General features: G+C 33.1%; 1 protein-coding gene across 2 annotated transcripts in view; it reads left to right on the top strand.

Annotated features, from left to right (window-relative positions):
* The window catches only part of LOC130444154 (uncharacterized), a 336,958-nt gene that overhangs the window by 304,107 nt on the left and 20,886 nt on the right, over positions 1 to 11,965 (top strand). The gene's annotated exons all lie outside the window — the stretch shown is intronic.

The following is an 11,965-nucleotide window of genomic DNA, read 5'->3' as shown; positions in this document are numbered from 1 at the left end:
TAATTGACAATTGACCGAATTTAGCAATGAAAAGATTTCTTTTGCCTTGGAACAATGTCTAGTTACTATGGCAAAAAACTGAACCATTCTCCAGATTTAGTACTGTGTGACAATTTTTTGCTCTCAAACTCAAATATGCAGCACGCTGCAAAATTATTTGATTGAACCTATGGAATGATATTGTCAACAAATACCTATTCGGATGACGAGCTAATCTTATTTTTTAGGTGGAATACAAACTAAAGGACAAAGTGTAGATAGTTGAAAGGCAAAGATCGACAAATGAAATCATTTTTAATCATGAAGTTTTGTTTGATTTATAAAGTCACCAACTCATTGTTGAGATCTCATACTATAAAAATTATATAATACGAGGCTGAAAAGTTATTAGCGAAACCCTCAGTTTTTCTTGAAATTTACATATTTCTAACATCTACCATGAAATATGAAATTCCGTTGAGATAATAGAAACATCGATCATCCTACCCTATTACATTTTTATTAGTACTTCTCTCATATCAAAATTGAAACCACCTATTTTTCATATTACTTGCGAGAACCATGTTTCCAAGTGATTCCCTTTTAAATAGGTTATTTCAAATTTACTGCTGTCAAGAAAAAGTAGGGTGTTATTTGTTAACAATGAAAAATTAGAACGCTTCTCTCTCGAATTCAAATTTCATTCAGAACTTGTGTTCTCACTAACCTACGCGATTTTTGTAACAAAGTTCGAATAATAATTCTTATAATTTCTCTCTCAAATAAGAGAGAATATATTTTAGATTTTATTTAGTTTAGATTCGAGTCCCTAAGTGAATGGATCCGTGATGTCAAGAAACGAAAAAAATGGCAATTATTGAAATTCATTTTTGCGAAAGGTATGGTGAAGTCACGAGACGGATCTTTCTCTAAAAATATGGAAAAGGCTTATTTCATGTATTTTGGTGATGTATTCAGAGATTAAGTCAAACAGTATGCTCCCCATTTGTACTTCGTCAGCAGTAGCATAAAATTGGTTCACATTTTAATGCTATTTTGGAATGACAAAGACTTAGGTTAGTACAAAAAAGAAAAGCATAAGATCAAATATCCAAATTTGCAATTTTCCGTAAGGCCTGTCCCTTACAATGCAGACTTACCAGTAGCGGTGGCGCCTTTGAATCAGCAAGATATTGTTTTGGGAAATATTGATATTAACAGTTCTTCAAAAAGCTTCAAGGAGCAATGTACCGATCCCAAAATTCACTCCTAGCTCAGTTCCGCTTAGTCACGTTTGATTGAAAAATAAATTAAATGATTTTTTACGTGATTTGTTGTCAAGCAACTTCTTGGTTTCAGTCTTAGGTAACTTAGTTGCCAGATAACTGAAAATTATTTCTAGACTGTATCGTGAAAATTTTTTATATAAAAAAGCTTATTTTCGAGGCAACTTTGCAATAAGATTATAACGTTTTCCAATTTTTAATTATTTCCATTTTCTTTAGATTCCCCATTAAAATTTTTGATCCCCGTTTTGAGCTCATTACTTAGTCGTATATTATCTCGTCGAGATGATACCTGCCTTGTACTAATTGTGTTTAAACTGAATTTGGTAATTCACCCTCGCGTTGCAGACAGCTCACTTGGTATATATGTCATTACATAATTCAATTATTGAAAAACATTGTTTAGTTTCTTAGTTCTCTGTTCTTGACAGTAATGAATCTAAGGCAGGCTAATAAAATTTCTATAGATTCATTGCCATTCTAGATATTTCCATGCCTAGACCATTTGGTTTTCTATAAATCTTCTAGAATAAGTTAGATTTTCTTATGCACCCTAGACAAATACAGATAATCCAATACAGCACGTATTTCGACTGAATCAGTAGGCTTTGTTTTGTATTTCAGAGTTTCTCGCAAATACAAGGTAGATGGATTCTACTTATATCTTCAGCCCTTGTTCTTAGAGAAGGAGTAGAACAATATTAATTTTTTCATCTCCTCCTAAATATGATTGTCGAATTTCGTCACCTCCAGTTGCATAAGAACTGCCTTCTTATTCGGAGTGAATATTGTCTATAATGTAACAAATTGGAATATTCAGGCATTGAGTATGTATCCATTTTCTATCCTAACTGATGGATCATAACTTTCGACCGTAGCTACATATTCAGCTAGAGAAGCTGTTTCCATTTTTGCTTCTACTCTATCTTCTTGCCCAGACTCAGATTCACGTGGACTGCAGTGTACAAATTTTTCCTCTCCAAAATAACTGGAGTCAACAGGTTCCTCACCACTTTGTAACGCATCCCACAAATACAATAAAAATAGACAAAAAGTGAAAATGAAAATAATGTAAAAAAGAAAATAACTTACCTTGTTAAAAGCACTACTAACTCTAAAAATATAACACAAGTTATGTGTTGGGGTTATTATCACCAAGCCCTTTATTGCATGTTACTAAGATACAAACACTCTCATATCGAAACAGCAACTGTTGTTGAACAGAAAGAGGGACATAAATGCAGACACCACTGAGGAATTCATGGTTAAAATTTTGTTGAGGTGATTTCCACCCCCACACATACGCACCGGGGTAAATTTTCAGGAAAAGACTAAGATAAATAAAAATTATTATCAATATATCTTGCCTGCTTGTAAAATAATTCTGTAATCACCACGTTGCTCAATGCACTTTCAATCGTTTTTTAACGAACGGAGGAATAAAGCCCATTATTCTGCACTAGAACTCAAGATTTTCAAGTGGTGATTCCACTAGAATCCCAAGTTTCCAATTATTAGGAAAAAATATCGTTTTCTCTAAAAAAACAACCAACCTTATAGTTTTTGCATGAAAAATTTCTAATTGGAAAGGTTTAGGAACAAAGTGATTTCACGTCAAACATTTATCTCATTTATTCTCATTTTATGAACATAACAAGAATTCAGCAATGATAGAAAGACAAAAAATAATCATCTGGAGATGACACTATGAAAAATGATGAAAATCCGCAACAAAATCTAAAAATCGATCTTTCTCCAGCTACTTATTCTGGAGATATTTTTTAATCTTACTGCTCGAGATGTAAATTTGGTATTCGAGAGAGAAAAAACTATTTCTTATTCACGCTCAAATAACATATATTCTTTATATGATATTGTTGGCAATTTATCAAAACGTAGCTGAGAATTTTTTCTAAAAAATGAGCATGTCATCGTTCTCTTGAATTTATACGATGAATATAAGAGATAACTAAGTAAAATATATGAATCGAAAAAAACAACACATAATTTTTGGTCCCGGTTTTATGTAAATCCTGTGAATCAGGAAAAATATTTATGGAACTTTCAGCACTTTAACCAACTTCTTCCAATCTATCAGTTCCAATATTAGTAGAACGTCGTTATAAATAATGATAATTATACAAATTTTTTCTATGCAAAATGATTATGTTCTCTCAAAGTACAAAAGTAATATTTCTTGAAGAAAAAACCAAATGGATTGAATTCTGTTGAATTTAGATGTAACATCAAAACAAAAATGTTTAGGTACACTGTGAAGATAATCAAGATTTCCAAGGTGGAAACTCCTTTGTGTGTTGTATGAATGAGATCTAATAGATCTTTTTTATCCGAGGACACATCAGTTCAAGTGTTATCGTTTGATAAATGTCATGACGTTTTTTATTACAGTTTGGATAAATTTTCTTGCTCTAGCGCCTAAATAGAATCTTGATAGATGCTCTAGACCATAGAATCTGTAGTTGTCTTTCTGGGCCAATTTAGATTCTTGAGGTATCCATTTGGGTAAAATGATTTCTTCTTTTCTATTACAAGGATTGCTACTTAATTGTTAAGATAGACAAATAAAAACAAATGTATATAACTGGATATGTGTTTATTGTTCTACATAATAGTCTTGATTAAGATACCCTTTTGCATGCGTTTGAGCCAATTGTCGACGCATTTTTCTATTCATGTCAAGGTACCTCCAAAACATGTGATAAGAACGCATCAACCGCTTCTTCAGATGTAGAAAAACGTTGACCTTTATTATTGATCTCCGAAAATAAGAAGATATTAAATGCCAAGCAAGAAATTTACGGTTGATGTTTGGTTTGTTGTTTGTTGTAGGTTCAAAAACCTACTCTGCTCTGATGGAATGGTGGCGACATGTTCAAGATAGACCCATACCCGATATGGTATTCAACACGGACAAATCTGGTTGACAGCCAAGTATTCATGTAATATTAAGCTTATGCCAAAATATGCCTCAATCTTACGGTATGTCACATGACGATCTGGCAATATTTGTTTACGTACAGCATCGACACAACAGCCGATTTTGAACTATTTCACGAAATTCATCCTGTAGCAAAGTGCAACCACGATTGTATTCGAAGAATCAGCAAAACACGGTTGCTCGAGATGATGCTTCATCATCAAAAGTCGCAGCGAGTTGATCGGAGCACTATTATTGGTTTAATCGAGGTTGAAAATCATTACAGATGAATGTTTTCAAAAAGCACTCTTATGATTACACCTTATAAGTACGTTCACCATTAAAAAACTTTATAACGGTAATGTGGGATTTGTAGAGGTTCGCTTTTTCCAGCAGTGGTTTTGCCTGCCTCAGCCCTACTGAGATATCTCAGTAGTCTTTTTTGTTAATTTTTAGAAAATTATAAAATTTCTAATTCTACAAATATGTTCAAGTCTGTAGAAAAATTATTTGGTTGCTCTCCTTCTACTTCATTGTAACTACTTTAAAGTAACTATGTTGAGAAACCTAGCATTCTACCAAATATCATAACTTTGTGTAACAACTGAAGCAGGGAAATTATTGGAAGAAGGATAAATTTGTCACAGATATGAAAATAACATAAGTTGAAGGAAATATTTCTCCTGCAACTGACTGAAATACTGCAGACAAGCTATACCAGCGAACTTTCAGCGTTATGTGATCAACTACCAGTAAACGCAGGAGCCCCACAAAACAGTGTTATTGTTCCAATACTATAACTTCTGTAAAAGGTAAACAATATTAATCATATTTACTGAAGACGCAGAAGTTTTAAATGTAGTGTAGTACAGAGATAGTTGATTAAAAAATGACATAACTCAAAATTGTCTCTAATAAAACAAGCAATAAAATATTGGGATGTTAATCTTGATATCGAACTTAAGAATGAGAATTATTTCAAAGACCAAAACTTTTAACAAATAAGTATTGAAAATGCTAGTTATTAAATTGGTACTGCCAGATTTCCAAATGGAAAAAAATTAATGTACAATTAGATCGTGAAACCGCTGTCAACGTATACCTTGCAGCTGTGAGGTTGTAATTTTAGATTTCTAGATTTTTCCAAAAATGTCTACTACTCTCCTCACTTCCGTTGATTATTTGACTCTTCACAAGGTAACTTACCAGGCAACGAGACTAAATGCCGCTCTTAGATATTATACTTGAAACATTACAAATCTTTGCAAATCTGAAAAGCTTTTTTAAATACAACGTTTGCAGCAACTCATTAAATTTAATGTAGTAGAAAATAAACATTACAGGAATGTTTTGTTGTTGATCATTACAAGTAATATTTTTTCTACTTCAATTTGAAAAAAAAATTATTCCAAGAAACTCCTTACACGATGTCACATCTATTCGAAGACAACAAAAAGCATGTATACCACTTCGTCAGTGTCAAAGAAAACATAGCAACGTGGTTGAAATTCTCTTATTCGGTAACTAAGAAAAATGTTCGACTGTAATGACTTGTACATCCTTTTCCGTTCTTTTGTTTTCTCTGCTTTCAAAATGTCTACAGCGAAGTGATCGTGTTTGAGGAATATAAATGGAATAAAGCTAACATAAGGTTAAAACTAAAATATAAGTCTCATCGTCCTGAAGTTATTTATACGTTTCAATAATATATAAACAAACTTATTTGAGGAAAAATTGACTTAATTGTCTAGATGTCCAGCAAACCGAGATAGAGATACAACTATAATCGTATTTTGTCTTATCACAACAAAAATAACTCATTGTAACAAACTCCTTCGATTAATATTTTGCTAGTATATTTTATGTAAATAAATAAAATGAAAGCGTATACAAAGATAGAACACCCGATTACTTTTTTATCCATCGATTTCCTTGTCCTATGTAGTATAGACTTCCCCTATGACTAACTCTAGTTATGGTAGCTATTAACATCATTCTGATACCGACTTCTTACACTAAAGCCACAAACTCTGCAGGACGGTAATCTAATTATCTCTTAGACTTCATTTCTTTTAACCTGCAGTTCCATATAATTACTGGAATGTGGTGCACGGGGCTATAAGTCAGAGATGAGCTTCGCTGGGTTGTTCGTTTCTTCAGTCAATCGTCTGATACGATTGATTCCAAAATGGAAAACGAACGCTAAGATGTTTACAATGTTTACGCTACCAGAAAACTTCATCATTCTTTTTATATAAAATCATTATAAAAAAAAAGAAAACGAAAATCGAAAGAGCTGAATCTTGCTGAATTAAATTTTACGAAGCAACATCTTAATCCATTTCAACTGTGGAAACTTTGTTAATGCTCCTAATCGGACTATCAGACCTTTGATAAAACTGATCCAAACGCATGCTGAAAAAATACGATTCTTTATGTTTGGTCTTGTTAATACAATGCTGGAATCACGTTATCCACGATGAGGTCATGAAGAGCAAAGAAAAAGTGGCAGGCCTTGAATGAATTGAGAGGATAACGTCGAAAAGAAAAGTGGGTTGAGTAGAACCAAGTAAGGTCGCTCTCGATTGAAGTGTTTAGTTAATCCCATACTGAATCAATCCTGAAATACTTCAAAGTATGCTAATATACTGCAAAGACCTTTAAAAGTACATAAACATCTGTCACCTTCAGATTAAACAAATTTATGCTATGGAGACATACACTAAGCCTCACTAAAGCAACTCGTTATATCGAGTAGATATGATATTGCTGATTTTATTGATACCAGGTTTATACTATTTGACTTACGGACTACGCTCTAACAACATTAAATTCAATGGGAATGTGGAATATTCAGATGAGATTAATGTGGTGACTTGTTAGCTACTCAATATGACCTTTTTGGCCCACCAATTTCTGCGGAAATACTGTGCTCAGGAATTGTCTAGCCCTAGCAGTATAATGAGTATCATAGTGTTAAAACCAAATTTCCCCTAATAACTGTAAATGAGTTATATGATTGGAGAGTCAACAGAATGATTCAGGTGATATTTGATTTCGTGTATATCCATCATCATTTAATGTGTCATTCATAAAAAGGAACCAATTATTATTTCTCTAACTATACCACTAAACCTTCAAACGTTCAATCAATCATTTATGATGTGTTTTATTGAAAAACACCATTGAAATGGATTGAACAATACATTCATAAATGTATTGTTCAATCCATTTCATTGGTAATTGCTTCACATAACTGTAACCGAAAGGTATTATCGTCTAGCTCCAGTCAAGGCTTAGGTAGCATCGATATATTTCTACGGTCATTTCATACTTGAGGAAAGCTACGGAGCTCTGGGATGCCCACGATGTATTAAACGAGGGCCATTTTTTGTCAGCCTCCGATCGCTTCGTTCACACGCTACGCGGACAGAAGAAAGCGGGCATACGCTGTAGGCTACTGAGAAGCTCTCGCACTACACACTCCGCCATTATTGACATTCAGGCAACACCCACGTAAACATCTCCGCTGTTATTGATGCTCCCGCCAAGTGTGAATTGCAAAGTATGATTAGTTTTCTACAGTCTGAAAGCCATAGTGCGGCAGAAATCCATTGGAGAATGAGTCGTGTGTATGAAAAACTTTCATGAGTGATGATGTTCTGTGTGAATGGTGTCGAGAGTTTAAAGATGGCCGTAATGATGTGCATGATGAAGGGTGCCAAGTACACAAATCTGTCGTTTCAGATGACCTGGTTCAACGAGTTGCAAGAATGGTTAGGTTGAGTTTCATTCACCATTACTGCTTTGTCTACGGAATTTCCAGAAGTTTCAAGGTCTGTTTTGGACAGTTTTGTTCCTGAACGGTTGGGGTACATAGGCGGCAACTTTTTTTGAAGATAGTTTTGAAAAGATTGTCCACAGACATGACAAATGTCTTAATCTCGGTTATTATGTCCAAAGTAACCGTAAGTTTACCAATCTTTTGATTCGGAGGTTGAAAAAAAAACGCCATCGTAGTATAAAATGTTTAGAAACATTGAGGAACACGCTATTAGAGAGTTATATCAAGTTAAATATGAATTATAGTATGAAAAAACAAAAAAAAAGATTTTAGGCGTAAAAAGCTGAAAAGTGAAAAATAATTTTTGGCATACTGAGAAATTCATTGTTACTACTATAAAAGTGTTTTGGTGCTTTTTATAATATTCTTAAATTAAAATTACGAGTAGAATCTCCATTTTGAGCAAGCTAGGCAAATGAGTAAATGGAAGATAGAGTGATTTTATGTAAAGGAAAAATAATTCGCATGACCCGGAATGAGAATCAAACCCACGGAATTTTTTTCCAAAAACTAACTTAATTTCAAGAAATCTATTAGGGAAGTCTGTAAATGATTTGTATTTGATTAAAGTCATAAAACAATCTTCGAGCATGTTTACTTCTGATGATTCTAATAATTATTACGATAATAAGGCAACGAAATTGCCAGATGCAGATATTTTGAAATGAAAAAATATCAACTTGAAATTAGAAAATGAATAAATACTTGCTATTTTGTCTTAAAAAACCTTTATATTAATTGGAATTGGTCCATATTAGCTTACGAACCTCAATAATAGTAACCTATTGATGAATGATACAGGTACATATTTGATACACAAAGCAGAATACTACACTTCTCATAAGCTTCATTTATAGTGAGCATTTACTGAAAATTACATCAGTTTGTTTGCAAAGTCAGTAACACATTTATCTCCTCATAAAAACATGGACATTTAGAGTTAACGCTGTTCTTCAAACAAATTAATCACTTCAACTGACCTAAGCACATATAAGCTAACCAGCCACCGAGACTAACCACACATCGTACACTGTTGTTTCAAAGAAAACAGGTCCGGTTTTCTAGATTTTATATTAATCACATGATATTTGCATGACATAGTGTACCTTCATTCTCCGGCCAGCTAGAATAATTAGAGAAGTCAAAGTTTTATATATAGGTGAGTGAAAGTGAAAAAAAAATCAATTTGATTGAAACTTCAGATCTCTTCTTATATTAAACGTGTAGGTTTGAAAGCAGTGCAGCTGAACATTATTCATATAAAGTTTTTCTGAACTACCTTATTCATCTTTGATTCCGTTTGCCTAATTCGTAAGCACTATTCTCCAAATTCAGAAAGGACGTTGCAAGGCTATCCACTTAGGAGCGTGGAGCACCTACCTACTCTACGTTCAGAATTAGTCAAATGCTCAATATTATACAATGCAAAAAATGCACAATTACTTGCCAATTGAAATTAAATCAATATCATCTTTTTCCGCGTTCAGAAATAATTTGAGGGCATATTTACTGGAAAGTGCTTTCTACACTGTAAACGCCTTCTAATAATAATAGTTAATTCCGGGTATGCTGCATACTGGTTTAATTTTTGCTATGGACTTGTACACGACTTATATACGTATCTATTTCCATTACCAATAATTTTGTTACTCATTTTGGGTTTCTTCTGTAAATTTAAATTTCATTTTATTTGTATCATTATTCAGTTATATATTTTAATGTTTGTTTTTGAGTTTTTACAAGGTTTTGTCTACAAACTGCAACAATTTCTTGACAATAAAGTATTTCTCTCTTTTCATTTTAGAAGACGATAAATTGGTAATCAGAACATGTTTCTTGCAATGTAATTATATTGGTACAGTGTAATAGCTAGTTGACAATAACATCAATAAGAAATATTGTCAACCAAAACGTCATATATATCTCACATTTTTCAAGAAACTATCATCTAACTGCCTCACTTTCCTATAATTCATGTGGATCCAGTTATTCTTTTTTGTAAGCAAAAAAAGTGTTTTTTTCAAACAAATCCAATTCTTTTTTATTATTTCATTTATTGCCCTATAGCCGATTTCTCAAAAAAGTTCGTCTTGTACAAAGGATTCATCCGCCTCTACTTTTATAACTTTATCTGCTGTTCTCATGATATTGGAGCTCAGAGCCCCAATTAATGCTTAGTTGTGATAATCTCCTATCCATCCAATCTCCAAATTGCAAGGAACTCATTTTTTTTAATGTAAGTATTTCTGCTTGAAAAATACTTGGTGTTGAGTTCTGGGTCTGTACATTCCTGTTAATGTTTATTTATAACATGCTGTTTTCATCTCATGTAATTTTAGATCTTAGTTTCAAAGAAAATTTTTCCTTAAAGATAAACTATCTCCGATGAATTCTCTAAACATTCGGAGTGAAGATTTCCCTGCGACGCTTTCCACTGGAGATCGGTGGAAAGGAGGGATATTTATGATCACTTCTAGTGCAGCCAGCAGAATCTTTAGGTTACAACGCCTATTATTTCCTGCGAAGCTTCTGCAAACCATCAGAGGTTAACGGTTATCTCCTCATGATTGTTTGTGAAAAGTTAACTATCTAGAGTGAGTCCGAGTTATTTCCTATATGTTCTGTACTTAATAGGTTCCTCGTCTAAATTTCTGAGCTTGAGTTTGTTTAGTTCTGGTAGATATTCCCACCGATCGATACCACCTTCTTTATAGACGAGTCATCTTAGAACTAATTCATGGAGTGCATTTTCGAAGTTCCCTTTGCATGGATGACTTTATCGTCGGCATGACAGAGTCAGTCAGTCCGTTTAAGATTCGTCTACTACCACGCTATATATAAGAAGGGGATGCAACTCCCCTTTATTGACGTTGTTGTCGTTACCTTTGGACGGTATAATAACAATACAAATTCACAGACAATCCTTATAATTGTATTAGGCTTTTTATTTAATATGAACAATTGAATTCATTGAAAAGTCACAAAGATTATCCACCCAAAGGATGTTTTAAAAGTTCAATAACGTCAGAAAGTATAGCAATAATATAGAATATGAATGAAAAACCCTCCATTCACCGAAATATATCCAATATAAGCTTTAGGCATCCCGTTAGACAATATGAGCAATATTCTTGGGATAGTCACGGAATAGAGAATGATCTGTATAAAATAAAAAAAACGGTAGTGAACTATAGATAAGACGGTTCAAACTGCAATAATTACTCCGACTCCAAATCATGATAAAGATATCAATTTCTTTGGAATAGATGGAAAAGATATTTGGTTTATGGATTATCTTGGTGAAAAAGTAAGCACAGAGTATTTGGATTTAACAAAAATTAAATTTTTTTTGAAATTCAAGGAACAATCGCGAATAGTGAATTGAAAAATAAATTGTTGCCAGATAAGGCTACTTCTGACATTTGGTTTTCCTCATGTCTCAAAAAGTTCATTCTTGGAAAATTATTCACATCAGACGAAAAGATAATAGCAGCCGTGGAAACGTATTTCAATAGCCTTCCAAGTTGTCATCATAAACCTGGTCAAGTCAACTGGAAATCAGGAATTGATAGAATCAACCAGTTGAAACATAAATAGGTACTTAACAAGTTATTATAATATTTGAACACTAGTATTTCTTACTCCCAATCAATGTACTAATATAACACAACGTCGAATTAACTATAATTTGTGTCGGGTTTTGGTACTGGGAGTATTTTTTGTTCTATAAGCGCAATTCCTATAGTTTATTATGTTTTATTTACAATTATATAATGTTCATTAATTTCCTCATCCATAAATTTTTGTTCATTTAGGAATTTGCCGCCGAACCTGCTTGCATCATCCTACTCGCTACAAGGGAAAAGTTTGTACAAATCGTCTATTTTATTACCCTATCTGTGTAGTTGAGATCAAATC

Source organism: Diorhabda sublineata, chromosome 5 (assembly GCF_026230105.1).
Source record: "Diorhabda sublineata isolate icDioSubl1.1 chromosome 5, icDioSubl1.1, whole genome shotgun sequence".
Classification (NCBI taxonomy): Eukaryota; Metazoa; Arthropoda; class Insecta; order Coleoptera; family Chrysomelidae; genus Diorhabda; species Diorhabda sublineata.
Note: the sequence above shows the minus strand (reverse complement) of the source record. Positions and strands in the feature narration are given on the sequence as shown.